This window comes from Capsicum annuum, chromosome 1 (genome assembly GCF_002878395.1).
Source record: "Capsicum annuum cultivar UCD-10X-F1 chromosome 1, UCD10Xv1.1, whole genome shotgun sequence".
NCBI lineage: Eukaryota > Viridiplantae > Streptophyta > Magnoliopsida > Solanales > Solanaceae > Capsicum > Capsicum annuum.
In genome coordinates this window covers 46,853,440-46,868,765 of record NC_061111.1, presented here as the reverse complement: position 1 = coordinate 46,868,765, position 15,326 = coordinate 46,853,440, and the positions used below count along the sequence as shown (strand labels likewise).

At 36.9% G+C, this 15,326-nt stretch overlaps 1 pseudogene; it reads left to right on the top strand.

Moving 5' to 3' along the window:
- Window positions 1–5,989: 5,989 nt before the first annotated feature.
- Window positions 5,990–15,326, top strand: part of LOC107847765 — a 23,370-nt pseudogene continuing 14,033 nt past the window's right edge.

Sequence of the window (15,326 nt, the reverse complement as noted above, 5' to 3'; positions counted from 1 at the left end):
GCCCTTGCCACAATGGACATTCTGAACCATCACGGCCTGAGGTACCCCTGTAACTCCCCAACCCAATAGTGATATTGTTCGCTCTGGGCCCAGGCCCTCACGGCTTTAAAACGTGTCACTAGGGAGTAAGGCTTGCTTACTTATATACCCAGCATCCCTCCTGTATTTTGCTGATTTGAGACTCTTTATCCTAAGTTGAGATGTTACATACAGCCCCCCTTATGGACTTAGCGTCCTTGCTGAGGCTTGCCCTACCGAATGGGATTTGTCTAGACTCAGGACTGAGGTTTGCCCCGCCTTATCGGGATTTACCTAAACTCAGTTAAAACTCTGGCCCACAATGGCAAGGCTAATACAAGAGCGACTCTGATACCATTTTGTCACAACCCGAGCCAGGTCTCTGTCCGCGACGGGCATTCCGAACCATCATGGCTTGAGATACCCCTGTAACTCCCCAACCCACTAGTGATACTGTCCCTTTGGGCCTAGGCCCACACGACTTTAAAATGAGTCACTAGGGAGTAAGGTTTGCTTACTTATATACCCAACATCCCTCCTGTGTTTTGCCGATGTGAGACTCTTTGTCCTATGTTGGGGTGTTACATTATGATAAGGAGCCCCACATCGACAAAACATAGGAGAGATGCTGCGTATATAAGTAAGCAAGTCTTACTCCCTAGTGACGCATTTTAAAGTTGTGCGGGCCTGGGCCCAGAGCAGACAATATCACTAGTGTGCTGGGCTAAGGGGGTCTCTCAGGCCTTCGTGGTTTAGGATGTCCATCGCTGCAAGGACTCTAGCTTGAGTCGTGATAAGAATGGTATTAGAGCACGGTTCATAGTTCCAGGGTGTCTACGAAGTAATGTCGAGTAGAGTCCTTTTTATGGGTGTAACACCCCATAGTCGTAATATTCTTTTAATGCATAAAAAATGACCTTTAGGACCCCTGTAGTGATGGTAGATCATGTGTTGATGTTGTGGGCGTGTTGGGGTGTTTTAGGACCTCAAAAGTAAGTAGGCGTCATAAAGTAGGGCCTAGGCGATGGCTAGGCATCACATTGTCATCGCCTACTATCACTTAAATGGTTAGGCGATGGCCTAGGCACCGCCCACCTTGTGTTAGGCGATGGCCTAGGCACCGCCTACCTTGTGTTAGGCGATGGGCTAGGCGCCGCCTACTTGAGGGTTAGGCCATAGGCTGGGCTCCGCATAGTGTTTGTTTAGCGGCTTAGGGGTTCCATTTTTGAATTATTTCAAGGGAAACCAAGTCTTTTTACATCCTATAACCATCCCTAAACATCTTAAAATGAAACTAAATCTCCTAAATACGTTTTAGCACATCAAATCCCTAGTTCATCTTTCTAAAATACAAAAGGAGAAAAACAACTTAGGGTTTGAACATTCAAGCTTAAATTTCTTCATGATTTCTTCATCATTAAGGTACGTGGGGCTATCCTAAATCTCATGGGCATAGGTTTTATAATTTTTACAAGTGTTAAAGTTATATATGTATGTATATGTAATGAGTTTTGAGATATTATTTTAAGAGCATGCATCATGGGCCCAACTCGATGAAAATATGTATTTTACATGGGTTTTTTCCATAAGCTTGAGTTATAATCTCATGCATATGTGATTTGAGTTCAAAAAGTAATTTATGAATCTGACTTGTGAAATTCCTTTCCCTATGATAAAATTTATAGTCCTTGCATGTCATAAATTGTGAATTGTTTTGAGAGCATGCATTAAAAGCCCCTTTTTAATCATAAGATTTATGTATAACCAATGTTGGGGCTAGTTTATGAATGATGACAACTCTTGAGTTTAAAAAGCCTCTTTAACCACTATGTATTGTTGTTTGTACGCTTTCAAAAGAGGTATGTCTTATGCTAAAGGCTTTTGTGTCTTAATTGAAAGAAATGCAACCATTGAATAAATGAATTGGCCACCATGTGTTAAAGATTTGTAAAGATATTATGTTACATGAGTTTACATATGTTTTTGAAAATAATAACTCTCGTGTGATTTGATAAAATCTTATGGGTGCTTATATGCATGTTTTTGAATGAAAAGGGCAGATACGATGTGGTATAATATGAATAACTTGCAAGTCTGGGTATGACAATACCCTGTGATGATATGCCCTTAATAGAATAAGCACTGAATGTTTTTTAGCATGAAGCATGATTTTAAAGGGCTAAAATTATGCTTTAAGAGAGTTAGATGATTACCCGAAGAAGGCATTTGAGTGTAAGGGCTCATTGCTGAAAATCGAGTTTTGCCGATTCGATAGACATGATTGACTATGGCCAATGTATACTTGTCCTTGAGGCACTGATATACTAGAATAGTATTTAGGACCCCAATCCTTGTGGCGAACTTGGATTAGGGGGATTGACTGACGAGTTAATGTCGGACCCATATAGCCCGTGGGTACTAGAAATATAGGGTGTACCATCTAGCTCAGAAGTAAGACAAAGAGTTACGTTGAGATTTACAAAAATGTTTTGAAGCCTATTGATTATGCCCATGTATTTTCAAATATTTTATGATGACATGCTTTTATGAAATGCTCTCACCTATATTGTATAAAAAATATTTTGTTTTTGGATTGTTCTACATACCAGCATATTGTGTATTGACCCCTTATATTTTAGGTTTTGAGGCCCAGTCCCGTGGTCCCACTAATTAGTAGATCATTGTCAGACATTTGGAGTTGGTGAGCCTCCCTTATTTTGGAAGGCCTTTTTTTCTATGTGTTGATTTCATTTGTTTTCAGTTCATGGTACGACCAAGGGCTTTGTCCTGATTTCAGACAGAGTATTGTTTCCAGTTTAGTAGAGACTTTGTAGATGTTTTATAGATGGTTTTGGGTTTCTAATGAACTTATGTTTCGCATTAATTAAGTTGAAATAATAGAACTACTATGTTTCCAGTTTACTTCCGCATTTTGATAATAGATGAGTTATGCTTATGATTACAAGCTCTCGGGCCTTCATGGTTCAGGATGCTCGTTGCGGCCAGAGCCTCAGTTTGGTTCGAGACAATGGGTGTGTAGCGCGCCACACCTATAAGGAGGAAGTTACAAGGCATTTAGGAGATGTTTCCCATTCTTTCATACTCTAGATCGTGTCATTGTATTGTCCATATGGAAGTTGTCCAAAATTCCTTCCTTGCTCTAATTTTATGGGTCATGCCTCATTGTCGAGGCGATACAAGTCCAAGAGTTTAGATCCCCAGCAATGTCGTCCATTCTGATTTAAAAGCATGCATTGGGAACCCCAATTTATGATGAAATCTTTTTAAAACCATGTGGCTTTCCTAAACATGAATTATGTTCATGTGTATGGATGTTATGAGCACAAAAAGTTATATGTAAGAAAGATTTATGTAATTCCCTCTCTTTTTATGAAACCCTGTGTTTTTCACAATGCCATGGATTGTTTACATGGATTGGTTAAAAGTTGAGTTTAAATATTTTACCAATGTGTATTGATTGTTATTTTCTTTTGAATGAATTGAGAGAGGTTTTACCTTGTTTTATAAATGCTCATGCTTCCTAATAAAGAACTTGTATGAGATTGACGAAAGAGATGACTAGACTTTGTCAAAGTAATGAGTTTCATATGTTTTGAAATAAGAACTCTCTTACGGTGTTTAAATATTTTTGGTGGTCAAATAACTTGTTTTGATTGAAAGCACTGAGGTATGATATGATATGACTTATATATGACTTTCAAGTCTTGGTATGACGATACCAAAACAGATGAATGCCATGACAGACTCGAAATAGAACAGACTACAGACTTTTCTGACTTCAGATCATGATTTCAGTAAGATAAATGTTTTATAAGGTTAAAATGGGCTCTAAGAGAGTTAGGTGGTTACCTGAAGAAGGAACGAGTTTAGATAACTCATTGTCTGAAATCATGTTTTGCCAATACGGGTTTTATTATGTCCCAAGATAGGGATTATACGTTGGCCTTTTGCCTTTTTGGCGTATCAGAATCAGAAACTCTAGCCCTTACGACAAACTTGGGTTGGGGGCTTGACCTCCGAGTCAAGGACGAATTCCATATAGCCCGTGGGATTGTAGGTTGTACCACCTAGATGAAATTAAAGTTTTCATGACCCGAACTAGGGCCTGGCCGTGATGGACATCCCGAGCCCTAAAGGCCCGGACGTCCTACTCTATCTGGTAGTCATGCACAACATTCATATAATAAGAGAAGATGCGGAAATACAATCTGATACGGAAACATGGTCATTACCTCTGAGATTCAAGACATAAGAATGAAAGCTACAAATCAAAACATCTGATAAGATCTGACTCAGCCTACAAAATCTCTACTACATCTCACAACTATTCTAAAAACTGGGACAAGGCCCCCAGTAGACCAAAACAAAGGAATAACATAATCTGAAATAACAGGACTTCTGAAACAAAAAAGGCTCACCTCTGCACGAATCACTTCTCTCTGGATACTCTACTGATTAGCCGGACCCCTAGGCTGAGCCTCTGAATCTGGGAGGTAGGGTTCAATACAATTGTACTGGTATGCAGAGCAAATCCAAAATAATAATTTATATTCAACATATATGAGAGCAATTTAAAATAGTTCATAAACATATCATATAGTAAGAAATCTCATGGGCATTTCTGAAAGACTCTGAAATAAAATCATCTGAACGCTAAGACATTCTTTGTTTTACTTCTACGCTAGGTGGTATTCCCTACAACTCTGAAACTTCACGGGCTATATGGAATCCGCCATTGACTTGGTGGGGAAACCTCCAACCCAAGTGTGCCGCAAGGGTTGGAGTCTCTGACTCTGCTACACCATACGGTCATCGCCGGCGTAAAATAATATACCCGGATCGGCAAATCACAATTTTAGGTTAAGAGTTACTTGAACTCAAACCTTCTTCAGGTAACCACCTAACCCTCTTCAAGCCCAGTTTTAACTCTTTAAAACATGCATTCTCTGAAAACATACTCTGAAAACTCTAACTCTGTTATGGCATACATTTATATGGTATCGTCATACCATTGACTTGTAAGTCACATCTCTGAGCCATTATTAGCATATAATAATCTTTGTTTCCAAACGTAAATTTGGGACCACCTTATCAATAAATCATTTCAAGAAACTCTTTCTTAAAGCTTATGTAAACATATGCAAGAAACTCTCTTTTTCACCATTTCAAATACACAAGGTGGTCGTGTAAAAAATATCAATCATATGCAATTCTTTATTTTTAAGATAAGGACGAAATCATATCAATAAAATCCCTCTCATCATCATTAAAATCATGTTAAATACTTACATATTGAAAAGATCTCCTTGAAAACATTAAACAAGCATCTCAAATCATTCCCAACAACTTCATCAACTCTAAATCATCAAAGAAAGGGCTTTCAATAATAATGCTCTCAATCAAATCTTCAACATCATACATATTCATATAATTTTAAATCAATTTAAGGGGGAAAGTCCTAAAGACCAAAACAATAATATTATCCAAGCACCCATAATGCGAAATTCAAAGCATTCAAAACCCCTTTAAAATTCATGTTTGATAATCTTTAAATCATGTTCTAGTGTTGACAAGCCCATGTAGTTTTTGGGATAAACCCCACATACCTCAATTTAGAAATTTGATGGATGATTCTTGAAGCCTACGATTTTAGGGATTTCAAATCTTCAATTAATTTCGAAAACCCACAGTTGAATCTTGAGTTATTTGAGTTTTTAGTTTGAAACTCTAGAGAGTGTTCTTAGGAATTTTTGAAGAAAATATGAATAATGTGGTTACTTGGGAGAAAAATTCCGTGTTTAAGCTGATAAGGGGGTGAAAAATACCCAATATACCCTAAATAAAATGAAATAAAATATAACTGAGAGCCCGATTTTATGGGCCACTGTGACGCGCCACTATTGTGGTGGCTCACTGAAAATTAATGAATGGGATTTTTAGGGTCACCGCGATGTGGATACATCTCGTTGTCCCACTGGTTGGGACCTAGAACTTCAGCGCGACGCACCACAATCGCGCTAGGCCGACTGAACCTATGTTTTTCATTTTTCGCTCTTTTTTGTTAAGTTTGTGACCTTATTCTTCTAGTCATTAGAAGCATTTATGGGGATTTTACTGAGTTTGCTAATATTTTTCTTGTAAGTGTCCAAATGGACACATGTTATGCATGAATTGCAAATCAAAAAGTACATGTATCTCCAGTTTTCCGCCATGAGCTTGGAAATTTATGGCTGTCAAAATAATTTCACTCATCATAAAAGTTTGTGGGATGAGTAGAATTGTAGATTTTGACCATACAATTGCCCATATGCAGGATCTGAATGTGACGTTGTTACTGGTGATATTCAGTACCTTGTTACACATCTAAATGATGATCACAAGATTGACATGCATGATGGGTGTACCTTCAATCATTAGATGGGTTTTCTTCATTTCTTGAAAATGTTTATACCTTACATCCAGCTAAACCCCACTCCTACTTTTTTGTTCACATTCAAAAGTCCAATTGTTGATGAGCCAGAAATATTATTTTCTTTCGAAAGGGGTTTGCTCAATGAGCATGAAAATTAAGAAAATGTTGAAAAGCAGTTGTTTCTGCTAGATGTCATTTTTGAGGAAGGTAAAGGACCCTAGAAATGGGAATTTTGAGGAAGCTGTTTTTTATGTGGTTTTAAAATCAAGATATTTTGACATAAAATGACCATGATATTTCATCAGGCCCTTTGTTAAAACCCCAAATTATGGAACGCCCATTAATAAGAATCCAATTTTTGATGAGCTAGAAATTGTTATAAATAGTGTATTCAGGTACAAAAATCTATATACATGCAACACAAACTTCAAATCTAGTTCAAGTCTAAGACAAGAACACTTTTGAAGTTACTTAACACCTTCAACACTAGATTAAGAATAATCTATCTAAGAAGTGTGTTTATTTTTACAAAATAGATGAAATAGAATTTGTAAGGCCAAGTCCCCAGACTTCATGGAGTGTCCTTAAGGAATAATTCCCCTCACTGTACCCGAGGTTATGGAATCTTCCTCCCAAGATAAAATGACCTTCAATCCTAATAATAGTGGTACCTCAAATTGTTGAAATCAACGAACTCACTCAACTGTTTGATTGATCACACGAAATGTTTTGAAGACAAGAAGAGAGTTTGTATTTTAGAAAAATCGGTGTCTAAACCTGTGGATGAAAGCAAGTTTACATAGCCTTCATATGCCTCTTCTGAAAAGTGGCAATGGTTCACTTAAAGGTGTGACCTTTCCTGAAAGATCATGTCTGTTCGTCCAAAGTTTGCATCTTTCTTTAACAGGCAGACAATTTCATAAATCAGTGTGTTATTTCGTTGAAGGATTGCATCCTTCTAAAGTATCAGTTCGAAATAGTGCATCCTTCTGAAGCATCAGTTCAAAACAGTGCATCCTTTTCAAGCATCAGTTTGAAGCACTGCATACATGCATATAACTAGAGGATCAAAACACAGACTGTACTTATATTTTTCCCTTCAGATTAAATTTCTATCAAATAAATTTTGTTTAAAAAGATAGATCTCATCGATTGATTATTTTCTGAATTCGAATCCGAATCAGAATCCGAATTTGGCCGAAGTCAAAGCCGAAGTCGAATCCAAGAGAGCGATGATGACGGCGTGAGGCATCTGTTATTTCTTTCCTCACTCATCAAGTGGAATACGTGTTTCTTAATATAAACACTTGAAAGTCACATTCTCCCACCAATGTGGGAGAAATAGTATACTTTCCATTTTAGAGTACACTTTCCATTTAGTGTTTTCTTCTCTATTTTTCCTTCCATTTGGTTTCCTCTATTTTTCATTCACACTTTTCATATACTTTGAACCCAACAATCCCCCACATGAATGGAAAATGGTTATTTTTTTGTAAAATTTTTACGGACAAGTATGTGATCATCAAGCAAAGACTGATTGCATCTGGATAAGTGGGTTTCCCTTTGAACTTTCCGCAATGAACATGCATCGGATGTACTCGGTCAGTTGGTAGATTTGATATCTTTAAACCGTCGAGCTTTAATGTACACCTAAACAACATATGTCATATAACCAGCCTTTTACCATTTATGGTTCTCACGGTTTTGTTCTTTTCAGCCATGAACACGTTCCGATTTCATGAGATCTTAGAGAATAGGCCTTTACTAATATTCTCCTTGAAGTGGATTCCACTTCGCCCTCACATAGGTGATTTTTAAACTTTCAATCCTATAAATTAAACTATTTGGTCAAATCATCCAAATTCAGATAATCATTAAAAGACTTTTCACCTTAAGTCTTATCCTTGTTTACTAAACATTGTCTACATCATGAGAATGGGTTGGGTAATTGACAATGCTGAACATGTCAGACACAACTTTGTTTGATCTCCTTAAACCTAGATCTTGGGATCTCCGGTTTGCTAGGTAGAGTTACCGCCATGCTGACTTGTCTTAGGCCTTAAATCCATTCCCTTGGATGTCCTTTCCACTCTTTCTCTAGATAGGCCTTTTTTAAGTGGATCCGACACATTATCCTTTGACTTTACATAGTCAACGGTGATAATTTTACTAGAGAGAAGTTTCCTAAGGGTATTATGTCTCCGTCGTATATGACGAGATTTACCATTGTACATCATGTTTCCTGCCCTACCTATTGCCGTTTGGCTATCACAGTGTATACATACTGGTGCCATTGGTTAGGGCCAGTAAGGAATATCTTCCAAGAAATTCCGGAGCCATTTTGATTCTTCACACTTTATCCAATGCGATAAATTCAGATTCCATAGTAGAGCAAGCAATACTAGTCTGTTTGGATGATTTCCAAGAGACTGCTCCTCCACAAATAGTAAATACATATCCACTTGTGGATTTTACTTCGTTCGATCTGGTGATCCAATTTGCATCACTATATCATTTGAGTACCGCGGGATGTTTATTATAATTCAAGGCATAGTCTTGATTGTATTTAAGACACCCCAAAAATTTTTTCATTGCCATCCAATGAGTTTTGTTGGGATTACTCGTGTAACGACTCAATTTACTAACAGCACATGCTATGTCTGGTCATGTACAGTTCATTATATACATTAAACATATCAATACTCTTGTGTACTCTAATTATGAGTCACTTTCACCTTCATTCTTTTGAAGTACAAAGCTCACATCTAATGGAGTCTTGGCAATATCGAATTTCATATACTTGAATTTTTCAAGTACATTTTCGATATAATAAGACTGTGATAATGCCAACCCTTGTGGATTTCTAAGGATTCTTATTCCTAAGATCAAATCTGCAACTCCAAGGTCTTTCATATTGAACTTACTCTCAAGCATTTGTTTCATTGCATTTATGTCAGACATGTCTCTACTGATGATCAACACATCATCCACATATAAACAAACAATGACTTGGTGATTTGGAGTGTCTTTAATATAAACACATTTATCATATTCATTTATCTTAAACCCGTTTGCCAACATGGTTTGGTCAAACTTTGTATGCCATTGTTTAGGTTCTTGCTTTAGTCCATACAATGACTTAATAAGTTTACACACCTTATTCTTCTTTCCTGGAACCACAAAGCCCTCAGGTTGTTCCATGTAAATTACTTCCTCCAATTCTCTATTTAGGAATATGGTTTTCACATCCATTTGATGGATTTCAAGATCATATACCACCACCAAGGTTTGAATCAATGTTATCCTTGTTACTGGCGAGTATATATCAAAGTAATCGAGGCCTTCTTTTTGTTTGAAGCCTTTTACTACGAGTCTTGCCTTGTATTTGTCAATAGTATTATCCGCCTTCGTTTTCCTTTTGAAGATCCATTTAGAACCTAAAGATTTATTTCCTGGAGGAAGATCAACCAATTCTCACGTATGGTTGCAATATTGAATCAATCTTACTGATGACTGCTTCTTTCCAAAAGGATGAGTCTGACGACGACATCACTTCTTTAAATGTTTGAGGCTCATTTTCTAAGAGAAATATTACAAAATCTGATCCAAATGAAGTAGACGTTCTTTGACGTGTACTACATCTTGGATTCTCTTTATTATGTACATTCTCACTTGGTTCATCTCGAGGTCATTTAGATCCTACACTAGACTATTCATGTCTAATTTTATACGGGTAAATGTTTTCAAAGAATTCAGCATTATCTGATTCAATTACCATATTTATATTCGGATGTTCGGATTTATGAACCGAAAATTGACATGCCTTATTGCTTTTAGCATATCCTATGAACACGCAGTCCACAGTCTTACGTCATATCTTAACCCTTTAGGTATAGGAACTTGGATCTTTGCTAGACACCCCCACACTTTGAAATATTTCAAGTTGGGTTTCCTTCCTTTCCAATCTTCATAAGGAATTGATTGTGTCTTACCACGGGGAACTCTATTGAGTATATGATTGGCTGTAAGGATAGACTCCCCCCACAAGTTTTGCGATAAATCGAAACTTATAAGAAAGGCATTCATTATTTCCTTCAACTTTCATTTTTTTTCCTTTCCGTAATTCTATTAGATTGAGGTGAATACGGGGTCGTAGTTTGATAGCTGACTCCATTCTCTACTCATATTTTGGGGAAGGGAGATTCATATTCTCCGCCCCTATCACTTCTTATCATTTTTATCTTTTTCTCTAACTGATTTTCTACTTCAATTTTGTATTGCCTAAACGCATCTATTACTTCATCCTTACTATTTTGCAAGTAGACATAATAATATCTAGTGCAATCGTTAATAAAAGTTATGAAATACTTTTTTTCACCACGTGATGGTGTTGACTTCGTATCATAAATGTCAATGTGTATTAAGTCTAAGAGATTGAAATTCCTTTCGATGGACTTATAAGGATGCTTTGCATACTTTGATTCCACACACGTTTGACACTTTGATTTATTGCACTCAAAGTTTGGAAAAACCTCTAAATTAATTATTTTTTGTAATATTTTGTAATTAACATGGCCTAAACGGTCATGCCACAAATTATAAGACTCAAGCAAGTAAGAAGAATTTGAACTTTTATTGATTTCAACATTCATTACATTCATCTTATAAAGGCCCTCGGTGAGATAGCCTTTTCCTACATACACTTCTCCTTTGCTAATTAAATTTTTTCTAGAAACGGTTACACATTTAAATTCGTTCTTGTCTAGAAGTGAAATAGAAATCAAGTTCCTACGTAACTCCGAAACGTACAAGACATTGTTAAGTGTCATGACCTTTCCTGAAGTCATTTTCAAGCCCACTTTTCCTGTTCCTTCTACCCTAGCCGTAGCGGAGTTAACCATGTAGATCATTTCTTCTACTTCAGTCGGAGCGAATGACGAAAATAACTCTTTGTTGGCACAAACATGGCAGGTGGCACCAGAATCCATCCACCACTCGCGAGGATTCCCCACCAAGTTGCATTATGAAAACATAGCACACAGATCATCACATACTTTGTTGGACTCAATCATATTTGTTTGGTCCTTTTTCTTGCCTTTCTTAGGGGCATGAAAATCTGTGGACTTATGGCCAATCTTGCCATAGTTGAAGCACTTTTCCTTGAATTTCTTCTTGGGTTGTTGCTTCCTTGTTCAACTTTCTTACTTTTCTTAGAATTGTTTTGGTCATCTTCTACAATATGTGCTCCATTAATTGTAGAATTTCCTTTTGACCTTCTCTCGGCAGCCTTATTATCCTCTTCAATATGTAGTTGGACAATAAGATCTTCGACAATTATTTCCTTGTGTTTGTACTTCAAGTAGTTTTTGAAGTCTTTCCACATAGGTGGTAGCTTCTCAATGATCCCTGCTACTTGAAATGTATCATTCACAATCAAACCTACAAAACAGTTTATGTGAGTACTAAGAACATTTTTAATTTGTTCAACCAAGGTATTTTTCAAAAATATACCTTCCGCTAGGAGATCATGGATGATTACTTGCAATTCCTGCACTTGAGAAAACCGATTTCCTATCTATTATTTTAAATTCCAGGAACCTTGCAACAAAATATTTCTTAATTCCCGCATCCTCTGTCTTGTATTTTTATTCTAGTGCCCCCCACAATTCCTTCGATGTCTTAGTTCCACTGTAAATATTATAGAGGTTGTCTTGGAGACCACTCAAGATATAATTCCTACAAAGGAAGGCTAAGTACTTCCAAGCCTCAACAATTATGAAACGCTCTTTGTCCGAGGTTCCCTCGGGCACCTCAGGAGCATCCTCACTAGTGAACCTTTGAATACATAGTGTTGTGAGGTAGAAAAACATCTTCTGCTGCCATCTCTTAAAGTCAATGCTCGTAAATTTTCTGGGCTTCTCCACTGGTGCCATAGGTTGTGGAGAATTTGCTCGACTTGTTGAGGAAATACTAGTTGCCCCCACAATCGTAGCCGCATCTTGCATTTGTCTTTTGTTAGTCATTTTTCCTGTCACCACAAGATAATAAAATCTAGTATTTTTAGAATTCTACTTATAAATCTAAGCAACTTTAAATTCTTCTTCTTGTTTCTAGTTAATGAATAAGTTTTTATGAATTCCAATCGTCAATCGAGTGATCTTTAACTTGTGATGAAGATTTTATGTCTTCAAATCACTAGTTAAGTTCAAACGAAGTAAAAAGCTTAAAGTTTTAATCTCCAAAAACAAGCAATACAGATTCTGCAACGTTATTCCTTAAGATTGTTATAAATAGTATATTCGGGTACAAGAATCTGTATGCATGCAACACAAACTTCAACTCTTGTTCAAGTCAAAGACAAGAACACTTTTGAAGTTACTTAACACCTTCAACACTAGATTAAGAATAATCTATCTAAGAAGTGTGTTTATTTTCAGAAAATAGATGAAATAGAATTTGTAAGGCAAAGTCCCCCGACTTCACATAGTGTCCTTAAGGAATAATTCCCCTCACTATACCCGAGGTTATGGAATCTTCCTCCCAGGATAAAATGGTCTTCAATCCAAACAATAGCGGTACTTCAAATTGTTGGATTCAACGAACTCACTCAATAGTTTGACTGATCACACAAAATGTTTTGAAGACAAGAAGAGAGTTTGTATTTCAGAAAAATAGGTGTCTAAACCTATGGATGAAAGCAGGTTTTCATAGTCTTCATATGCATCTTCTGAAAAGTGGCAATGGTTCACTTAAAGGTGTGACATTTCCTGAAAGATCATCTCTGTTCGTTCAAAGTTTGCATCTTTTTCGAACAGGCAGACTATTTCATAAAGTAATGTGTCATTTTGTTGAAGGATTGCATCCTTCTGAAGCAAACAGTGCATCCTTTTGAAGCATCAGCTCAAAACACTGTATGCATGCATATAACTGGAGGATCAAAACACAAAAAAAATTTACTCCGTTTATATTTTTCCCTTTGGATTAAATTTCTGTCAAATAAATTTTGTCCAAAAAGATAGATCTAATCGATCGATCATTTTCCAAATCCAAATCCGAAGCTGAGCCGAGCAAGTGCCGACGACGGCGTGAGGCATCTTTTATTTCTTGCCTCACTTATCAAATGGAATAAGTGTTTCTTAATATAAACACTTGAAAGTCACATTCTCCCACCAATGTGGGAGAAATAGTATACTTTCCATTTTAGAGTACACTTTCCATTTTAGTGTTTTCTTCTCTATTTTTCCTTTCACTTGGTTTCCTCCATTTTTCATTCACACTTTTCATATACTTTGAACCCAACAAAAATATCATTTTCTCTTAAAAGGAGTTTGCTCAATGAGCATGAAAATCAAGAAAATGTTGAAAACCAAGTTCAGAAAGGTGAAAAGTCGATTATTTGTGGTAGGTGTCATAGTTTGAGGCATTATGGGGAGGTTAGTCACCCAAGCATGCAGTGTCTTAATTATAGTTACCATTATTATTATGATGATTTACATGATATGATTGTGACTCTTTTCAAATCTTTGATTCTTGTTACCATAAATTTATATACTACTTGTAAAAAGTAACAAACAATTAGTTAGTTTGGACCTTCATGCAATAAAAAAATATTGGACCTTTGTAACATAAAATTGGTTTAGATTCTAGGTTTTCTTCTCAATTTTGTCCAATCAAAGTTGTGTCTTCTTAAAAGAGATATATGAGAATAATTTGTAATTATATCATTAGTTATCTGTTTGTACAGCTGTTATCAGTTATTATATCACTTTAGGAGTGTAATTAGGAGTTGTATTACTTTAGGACTTAGTGTCGTATTAGAGCCTATATATTCTCCATTAACTGATGAATAAATGATCGATCTTCTCATTCTCTATTCAGCAGTAGTTCCTTTATGGTATCAGGGCTCTAAAGCTCACACGAGTACGATCCCAATTTTTTTTCCAACCCTACCTACTGCCTCACGCAAAAATATGGCCACCAAAGCCACTGTTGTTAATGCAGATAACACTGCCAGCAGCACTACCATCGTGCAATTTAATCCTGCATCTCAACTACCTATCAAACTTACAGGCAGCCACAACTTCATAACCTGGAAGGCACAGGTGTTGATGCTCATGCATGGACACAACCTTTTTTGTCACCTTGATGGCACAATCGCTACTCCTCCGACCACACTTATAGAAAATAATGAATGCACTCCTAATCCAGCTTATACTAACTGGTTCCACCAAGATTATCTAGTTCAAAATGCCATATTGGTATCGGTAGAACCTACACTTGCATCTACTATTGCAACAGCCAAAACGGCCAACAAAGCATGGGAATCCCTGCACAAGTCCTTCGCAAACAAATCTCATACTAGAATTATCAGTCTCCAAGATCAATTAGCCCATATCACTAAAGATTCTCGGTCTGTCACTGACTATCTACGTTACATACGTTCTATTACCGATGAACTTTCAATCGGTGGAGTGTCAATCACAGATGTGCAACTTACCGTGTGAATCCTCCAAGGCCTTGGTCCTGAATATAACGCTATTTCTGCGACCATCCGGTCACGTGAAATAATGATCACCTATGAAGAACTCTATGAGAAACTTCTTGATCATGAGATCTTTCTTAAGCATGAAGAAGCATAACGGACACCACCAATCAATGCTGCAATTGCTCAACGAAACAACCAAGCACCTTCAAGAAACAACAACAATCAAAAGCAAGGAAGTAATACCTCACAAGGTAGCCAACCATGGCATTCCTAGACAGCTCGAGACTCCTCAAATACCCAACAATGGCGCTCTCGTCAAAATCAACAGCCTCAAAATACTGACTATTTTCTTCACTGTCAACTCTGTGATCGCTCCGGTCACTCTACCAA